Genomic DNA, 10155 nt, shown 5'->3' with positions numbered 1-10155 from the left:
AAAGGGTCTTACGCGGGCCGCGTTGACAGTAAAGATATGGGCTCTGACATTAAGATTCAGGCGAGCCGCGTAAGTATAGAAGGACCACTTACGCGGGCCGCGCCAGACTCCCAGATGCAGATAATTCGGACAGAAGCAATGTTGAGTGTTTTAACCGACTTTGTAGCCATTATTATGAGCATGGGCGCCCCCTAAACGTCTCCTAGCACTCAGGGACAGTTGTTGATCATCTAGAAACACTTATAGGCATTGTTGTAATGATCTTATGCTTCCAATTTCACTATAAAAGGCCATGAAGTGCACACTTAGTAAACACACCTCAATCTGCTTTCTTGATCACTTCTGGAGCTCAAGAACCCTCTCTTAGCATCTCTGGTCGTGTACTTAACTTCTGTAAGTGTGCTTAACCCTTTATGGTTTAGTTTTTGCTTAGATATAGCTTAAAAGTCAATCCGTCGTAATTAACGATTGACTTAACGGTTAATCACCAATGGTCCAGTGTTTAATCGAAACAAAGGTAGTTATATATTGGTAATCATGTGGGCATTTAACCCTTAAAAGGGCACCCTCTGATTCCCACTCTAAGTAGTCCAAATGTCGGGTCAAAGTTGCTTAGAGAAAGTCAACAGAATGCTAACTTTTGATTTTATGCATAATCAGTAATGTAGATGGTGTGTAACCTATTTTGACACTCATATAACATGATAATAAGTATTATAACTAGTCTAAGCTTGTTTGATCCGGCCATTTACTGTTTTGAGCCGTTATGGTATGTTTTAGATATGCCTTAGGACTCTATTAGGACCAGGTTACATAATGGTATAGCCCTCTGTGACCGGTTCGTTGTTTGTCCGAGTCGTTTGCACATTTCCGTTATATGCTTAAATGTTGACCATAACGCCCTTTTAACTTTAAAACGAGAATTTTGGACATGTGAAAGGACAATAACCTTAGTTACTGATTTCTAAGCATGTCCCTAAAATTTCATGTCAATCTGAGGTCTAGAATAGGAGTTATGCTAAATAGCGCAATTACGGAAACTTTAGTAATTAAATGGCGCAATTAGCATAAAACCTATCTAAACCCAAATTTTGACACCAAACCTTTTACACACTGATGTAAAATAATATTTTAGGATTTTTAAAGATTTTTAATTATTTTTAACCTGCTCATAACCTGCGGTTATGGCGTTGATTCGGTAAATACCGAATATACCCTTTACGAACATAAAATGAGTTCTACAAGGTATTTTGACCCGAATCCAGTTGCTACTGATTTTAAATAATAAATAAAGTATTTTGAACTTTATAACTTGTTCAGAAAACTCAGAATACCTGTAGAGCTCGGAAACCTCTTTTATAATCTTTAAAATGACTAAAATACCCCTGCGGGGCGTATATTGGGATTAAACTCGTTATGGGCATAATGGAAGGTATCCTACTGATACCACAACCTCTTTAGAGCATATTAACTTAGGAAACCTGTGTAGGACTCTTGCGGTTACCCGTTACGCCTTTTACGCGTACGGTTCGGTTTTTGTGACTAGTTTACATAAACTGGCCGAAACGGGTCAAACCTTATCATTTTTACCTCAAAATCCAGAATGTGTTTATATTACCCATATAAAACAAGTCTTCAAACTTGTTGGGTCCAAACCACATTCCATTCCTGGTTTTCGCCTTTCATGCGATTAAACCGTATTTATCCTTTGAAACTGACCGGTCTAAGCTAAGGCTAAATTAAAGACCCGTTAGGATTCTAATAGGTTGTTGTGAACCTTCGTTCCAGAATAGGAGACCTGTAAAAGATACTTGCATTTGTTTGTTGAGGTTATTACTTGCTCAGGTAAATACTTTTAACTTATTTTCCGTTATACGGGCTTGGGTTACGGTATATAAAATACCGCTTGGTCGGGCAATTGACCCTAACTCATTAGTAGTTGGGTATTATCAATGTGACCCGTTTAAAAATTGGTTTTGTTGGCTTTACGCCTTTGGGAGCTTAATGACCATGTCCCGGATATCCTTGGCAGCATTTTACGAAATGGCCACGACCTTGACACGCGGGTATAGGCGTACACCCGACAATGTGTCTATATTTATAAAGGTATAACCGTTGGTTTTCCCGCCACGGCTTTATGCTATGTGGCGTGTTTATTAACCTTAAACCCGGCACGACCCGGGCGACCGAACGCATAGTGAACATGTAATTCTTTTACAAGATTTGATTGATTAATTATCCCAAGTTATAAAGAATTTGTGCCTTGTGCATTCAAATCAATTTTATTAAACCTTTCACAAAAGTGTCGGTTGAATGTATTTACCAGTGTAAACTGACGTATTTTCCCCAAAAAGATTAAATGCAGGTTCTACACGAAATAGGTTGGCCACTCCTTAGCATCGTTAGAGTCTCGCAAGCCTGGATGCTACTATCTGTTGAACACTATTTCCTATTTTTATTTTGATCCCCTGTGGATTATTTCGACTACTTGTGATACTTGGATATTACATTTGATGGTTGAAATATATCTATCTTTATGCTTCCGCTGTGCATTTAAATATTGTGTGGTTTGACTATATTGTTGCCAACTACGTCACGGTAATCCCCCACCGGGCCCACGGTGAAACGTGAGGAAATCGGGGTGTGACATGCATAAATGTTTGTATCAGTATAGCATGCATTTCCACAAAATATAACTTTGATTTAAACCATGTTTTACTTCAATACATTGTTTTGTGCATTTTTACCTATGGTTTAGTTGATATATATTTCACTTGCCATACATGACATTTTGTTTACACACTACATGATTGACATTTGACATAGACATTTTGACATTGATATACACATCTCATGATTTACATTTGACATTAGACATGGTTTTTCACACAGACATTTTGACATTTGATTATACATAAACATTTTTACATTGGTGGTTTGTTTGGGTAAGTGATTTAAGTAACGAGGCGTGTGTAATATGATACAAGCATGGTGGATATACCGCTGGTACTTCCTATATATTAGTGCTTGTATGATATTACATATCGTAGCGTTATTTAAATCATTTCAAATTAGACATATAACATTTTACACAAATGACATATTTTTCACAAGACATTGTTTTACAATCACTTTGTTTTACACAACTCATTTTACTTGGTTATTTATTTAACCATACATAATTCTTTTATATCATCTGATTTTCTTATCAAGTTTTCATATGATTTATAAAACAAAACATTTTGCAAGGTTCATGACTACTTTTGTTAAACATTTTCTTCAAACTTATAAGTCATGAATCCTATTTTAATAAAACCTAGGTATCTCACATGCATTTTTATGCTGACGTACCTATTTTCACATGTGTTTTCAGGAAATGATGCATAGGATTGATCAAGATACACTTACGCGGACTTGGGCCTTAGTGACATTAAAAGACGCAAGACTAGTTAATTATGTTATGTTTCCTTGTTTGTTAAGACATTGTAACTACTTTTAATCAATAAAACAAAATTTCAATTTCCATGTGTTATGAAACAATGATTCTGTTACAACACTCCCCGACGTTTACGCCACGATTTGTTGTTTTACGTGGTCGGGGTGTGACATTTGAGGCATTTCTATAAACACTTAAAGGGCGGGATTTTTATATCATTTATATTTAAGTTCATGGCTTGTCACTTAGCCTCTATTAACATTAATTTAGCTATCACATATAGAATCAAACATCAATTTTTTCAGAAATCGGTTTCTATGAATCAAATTACACTAGAATAGCATTCTAAACCCTAGTGTTCATCAATTTCTCACAAAACCCATGAATCACCTTCAACGTTTTCATGAAATTCTCAGAAATTAGACATGATTTCACTTATTGTTGTCTAGGGTTTACCCCTAGACACTATATCATCCTTATTCTATTCATTTAACAATCATGCATCATCAGATTTCAAATTCCCTAAATTCATGAGAATTTCAAGTAGAGATTTCTTATCAAATTTTACATACCTTGTGACCCCCTTGCAGTGGAGATCACTATTTTGAGCTCGGATTTCGTTTTAGAACAGATTTGAACCTTCAATCTATGAGATTTGTGGAAATTAGGGTTTTGTAGAACCCTGGTCGCCCCCTCTTGGTCGCCCCCTCTTGTCTGGTTCGATCTCAGCAACACACACAAGTGTGTTTTGAGTTTAATTTTTTTGTTTTATTAATATTAGTTTTCATTCAAAAACTTTTGGCCCCTCAACTTTCGTTCTTTATTTGTTTTAACTCTTTAACTACTCATAACTCATCATCTAACTAGGTTAATGTCATTCCTAGTTAGTTTATTTTTCTTAATTATTCACAACGTTATTGTATTATAAGAATTTGTATTTTTGGGGTGTTACAAGTCCACCCCCCTTAAAAAGGGTTTCGTCCCCGAAACCAGAGTACATACCGAATAGTGTAGGGTAGAGATGTCGCATCTCCTCTTCGGACTCCCATGTAGTGTCCGAACCTTTCCTATGCTCCCACTTGATCTTTACTTGATCGATTTGTTTATTTCGCAAGTGCTTAACCTTTCGATCTAAAATCTCCAATGGCCTTACCGCATAATTCAGGCTATCATCCACCTCGATATCGTCGTAATGGATATAAGATGTTTCCTCCGCTAGACATTTTCGTAGCTGTGATACATGAAACGTGACATGTATTCCACTCAACTCTTCCGGTAGCTTGAGGCGATAGGCTACCTTGCCAACCCGTTCAATAATTTTAAATGGCCCGATAAACCTCGGGCTTAGTTTCCCTCTTTTTTCTGAATCTGATAACGCCCTTCCATGGGGAAACCTTTAACATAACCATGTCGCCTATCTGAAATTCAATCGGTATTCATCTTTTATCGGCATAAGACTTTTGCCTATCTTGGGCTGCTTTCAGATGGGCTCGTACCACTTCAATTTTCTCATTAGTGGCCTGAATTATGTCTTTATGTGCCAATTCACGCGGACCCACTTCACCCCAACACACCGGGGTTCTGCACTCCCTACCGTATAGCATCTCGTAAGGTGCCATGCCGATGCTCGAATGATAACTATTGTTATACGAAAATTCGGCGAAAGGTAGATAAACATCCCAACTTCCTCCGAAGTCGATTATACATGCCCGTAACATGTCCTCTAGCGTCTGTATTGTTCTTTCACTCTGCCCATCCGTCTGAGGATGGTAGGCAGTGCTAATAGAAAGTTTCGTTCCCATTTGTTCTTGAAAATCTCGCCAAAAGTTTGAAGTAAACCGGGTATCTCTATCCGACAAAATGGATACCGGTACTCCATGACGTTCCACTATTTCGTTTGTATATATCTCGGACATCTTCTCCGAAGTATATGTTTCGCCTATAGGAATAAAATGTGCACTCTTCGTCAATCTATCCACAACCACCCATATAGTATCAAATCCCCAAAATTTTTTAGGTAGTTTGGTCAATAGGTCCATAGTGATATGTTCCCATTTCCAAACCGGGATCTCCAACGGTTGCAGTTTTCCATATGGTTTCTGGTGTTCCGCCTTGACTTGTAAACAAGTCAAGCACTTCTCCACGTATTTTACTACATCCCTCTTCATTCCGGGCCACCAATAGTTTTGCTTCAGATCTTTGTACTTCTTGGTCACACCCGGATGAATAGAATATCGGGATTTATGAGCTTCATCGAGTAGAAGCGTCTTAACCCCACAAGAATTCGGAACCCATACTCTCCCGGATCGAGTCTTCAACCCATTCTTTCCATCCGACAAATCTTTTAACTGACCGATTATTCTTTCCTTCTTCCAGTTCTCCTCTTTCACTGCCTCTACTTGCGCCTCTCGGATACGTTCAAGTATACCCGAGGTTACAACAAGCTGCATCGACCTAACTCGTATTGGGACATAATCCGCTTTTCTGCTCAGGGCATCCGCCACCACATTTGCCTTTCCTGGGTGATAATGTATTTCACAGTCGAAATCTTTCACCGTTTCTAACCATCGCCTTTGTCGCATATTTAACTCCTTCTGATCGAAAAAGTATTTTAAGCTCTTGTGATCGGTGAATATAGTGCACCTTACCCCATATAAATAGTGCCTCCATATTTTCAATGCAAACACCACCGCAGCCAATTCAAGATCGTGCATAGGATATTTCTTTTCATGTATTTTCAGCTGCCTCGAGGCATAAGCTATAACTTTGCCCCGTTGCATCAAAACACATCCGAGCCCGATAGTGAGGCATCCGAATATACCACCAAGTCTTCGACCCCGTCCGGCAACGTTAATACCGGAGCTTGAGTTAACTTCACTTTTAGAGCTTGGAATGCTCTTTCTTGTTCGACACCCCAAATAAATTTCTCCTCTTTCCGAGTTAACTTAGTTCACGGCGATGCAATCTTGGAGAAGTCTTGAATAAATCTCCTGTAATATCCCGCAAGCCCTAAGAAATTTCTAATTTCTGAGGGGTTATTCGGGGGATTCCACTTTGACACGGCCTCAATCTTTGACGGATCCACCAATATTCCGTCGGCACTTATGACATGGCCGAGGAATTGCACCTCTCGTAACCAGAAGGCGCACTTAGAGAATTTTGCATACAACCTTTCTCGTCTGAGTGTCTCTAACACAACTTGTAAGTGATGCTCTGCTTCACTTTTCGAGTACACCAGAATATCGTCGATAAATACGATTACCGATTTATCCAACATCGGCTTGCAAACCCGGTTCATGAGGTCCATGAAAGCCGCGGGTACATTTGTCAGCCTGAATGACATCATGAGGAACTCGTAATGTCCGTATCGCGTGCGGAAAGCCGTCTTTGGCAGATCTTCCTCCTTGACCTTTAGTTGGTGATACCCCGATCTATGGTCAATTTTTGAAAACCAATTCGCACCTTGTAATTGGTCGAATAGATCGTCTATTCTCGTAAGCGGGTATCGATTCTTTACCGTGAGTTTGTTTAACTCCCGGTAATCAATACACATGCGCATGCTTCCATCTTTCTTTTTCATGAATAGCACCGGTGCACCCCAAGGAGACACACTCGGCCTTATGAATCCTTTGTCGAGCAGGTCTTGAATTTGTGACATCAATTCTTGTAATTCCAATGACGCGAGTCGGTACGGTGCTTTATCCATGGGTTTCGCGCCCAGAACCAATTCGATTCCAAACTCTACCTCCCGTTCAGGTGGTATCCCCGGTAGATCTTCTGGAAATACATCTTCGAAGTCACGTATCACCGGTACGTCTCCTATTTTCAGTGGCTCTTTCTCGGGCTCACTCGCATATACCATAAACGCCTTACATCCATGCTTCATGAGCTTGTGAGCTTTCAACATCGAGCATATTATAGGATTACCTCCTTTTTCGCCATAAATGGTGACTTGTTTTCCGCTCGGAGATGTTAGCTTTGTCTCCTTACAAAAACACACGACCTTTGCGTTATGCTGAGATAGCCAATCCATCCCAACAACTACTTGAAACTCCCCCATCGACATCGGGATTAGATCTATCAAGTATTCCTCATCATCGATACTTAATTTGCAGCCTCGACAAATATCACAAACTATAAAACTTTTGTCATCCCCTATTTCAACTTCTAAGGGCACAGATAATTTCGTCAATACAAATAAAGGATGTCGAATAAATCCATGTGAAATGAAGGATTTATTCGCACCGTATCAAACAATACACGTGCAGGAATTGAGTTTATTGGGAATATACCTAAGACCACATCGGGTTCTGTCTTTGCTTCAGTCGCGGTGAGTTGCAAGGACCTAGCCTTCGCCTTTGGAGCTTCTGTTGGAGATTCTTTAACGTCTCTCTTTCCAACTAAGTCTGGGCATTCGGACTTTTTGTGGCCGGGCTGATAACATTTGTAGCAAACCGAGACTTTACCCGGGTATAAAGACGTCGTGTGCTCCGTTTTACCACATATGGGGCACGGTTTGTCTTTGAAACGGCACTCACCCTTGTGCCCTTTCCCACACACTTTACAACTTGGTGACCCGCCTTTAGCATCCACCTTCTTTCCTGATTCAATAGTTCGAGCTTTCTTTGTAGGGCTTGGATTCACATCATGTGCCCTTCGCTCGCCCCTCTCAATTTGTTTCTTCAACTCGATTTCCCGCTCTCGGGCGGTGTTGATAATCTCCGTGAGGGTTTCGTACTTTGACGGAGTTATGAACTCCTGGTATTCAGCACTCAGCATGTTGTAATAGTAGTATATCTTTTGCTCTTCAGTGGTGACCAACTCGTCACAAAATCTCAGCTTATCCATGAAGATGCCCGTGATCTTATCGATTGTTTCACCCTTTTGTCTTAGCTGGATGAATTCTTCCTTGATCATGTTAAGAACCGCATTGGGACTATGGTGTTTAAGGAACGACACCTTAAACTCATCCCAAGTCATAACCCTCGCCGCTTCGGCTCCTATTTCCTTCTTTTTATTGTCCCACCAATCTTTGGCTTGACTCCTCAACTGACCTGTTCCGTAACCAACAAAGTCACTTACGTCACAATGGGTCCTTTCAAACACTCCTTCAACATCGCTTAACCATCTCTGGCATATTATCGGGTCGATCTCCCCGTTGTAGGTTGGCGGTTTACATGCCATGAACTCTTTATACGAACATCCTTTACGTTCTCCCGATTTCTCTTTCATGAGGTTGACACTCTCTTCCAACCTTTTGACTCGTTCTTAGACTAGTGATAACACCGTGTTTTGAATTTTGTCTATAAACCCAGATGGACTGCCTTCAATTGCCTTCCCCACTTCTTCGGCAATTATCTCTTTCATTTGTTCGGTGCTTGTCGGCACCAGATCATCATCGTTTCTTTCCGTCATCTTGAAACTAAAATGTTTACATTAATCATTAAACATTTCATTTATAACATAGCTTTATTTGCTTTGGTTTAGCCAGGTCCGTAACTTGCTTTAACCGTTCACATTTGGTGCACTTTTCGGGTTTGAGTATGTTAATATACTCTTCCCATGCACATTGATTCACATCTCATTTCTTACATAAGATAAAATCTACTAAAAAAATTAATTAATTCTTACTGGATGATCGATCAAGCTTGAACCAAACACTTTGTTGACAAACTTGAGCTCTGATTACCAACTTGTAACAACCATCTAATTTCTGATCGAATTTAATGTGAATACGCGTGATTTTAAATAAAATAGTACTTTACTTCGAACTAGTACAAAATTTAAGTTTTAAAGTGGTCCCATACTAGTTGACTATTAAACTAGTTCCAACATTCAAAACATTATACGTAAAATGTTTACATCACAAACATTGTCTAAAACAAGTTAAACTGTTGCGGAAGCTTCAAAAGAGTGTGTTCGGTTCTTCAAAGACATGCTTGACCGCCATCCGGAGAGTTCCCCTTGTCACCTAAGGTCAAAACCACTTAAGATGTTAGTTTTGACATTTATATGGAGTGTATAGACAAGTTCCAACATCAAATCACGAGAAATAAAATAAAATTCCAGTTTCTGTCCTGTCGCGTGGCGCGACGTTCCTCGCGTGTCGCGCCAGACCCTAGTGGTCCTATCGCGTGGCGCGGAGGGGACGGTTTTCCAGCAGATGCAAGTTTTTTACCTGCATTTCTTGCCAGCTTTGGAAATTCAGTTTTCCGACTTCAATTGACCATAACTTTTGACTCGTAAGCCTGTTTTAGGTGATTCTTTTTCCTATACGTCTGTAAATTCAATACCGACGTACCTATAATGATTGTCGGACCGAAAATTTGGTTTACGGGACGAACGACTAAAGATCACTATGCAATTATTCGACCCATTCTAGTTACCCTTATTTTGCTACATCTTTAATAGTAACATAAGGCGCTTTTTTCCCAAACTTCCGGGGCTTATTATCACCGGCACTTCACTACCAAACTTATGGCTTCATGCTCTTGTGATTGTTACCGCCCATGTTAACTTATTAAATCAACTCATTATTAATTAATTCGCTATTATTCGACCCGTTTGGCTCATCTACGGATATCCTCCATTACGATGACTACCAAACGACTTCTAACCAATTCTTATCCTATTATTTCAAGTAATGAAAACTTCCACTTTAATCAACACAACTTTTATTCTATAACGCAGCTATACATATTCAAGCTATCAAATTACTC

Source organism: Helianthus annuus, chromosome 2, assembly GCF_002127325.2.
Source record: "Helianthus annuus cultivar XRQ/B chromosome 2, HanXRQr2.0-SUNRISE, whole genome shotgun sequence".
Lineage (NCBI taxonomy): Eukaryota > Viridiplantae > Streptophyta > Magnoliopsida > Asterales > Asteraceae > Helianthus > Helianthus annuus.
This window is presented reverse-complemented; position numbering follows the sequence as displayed.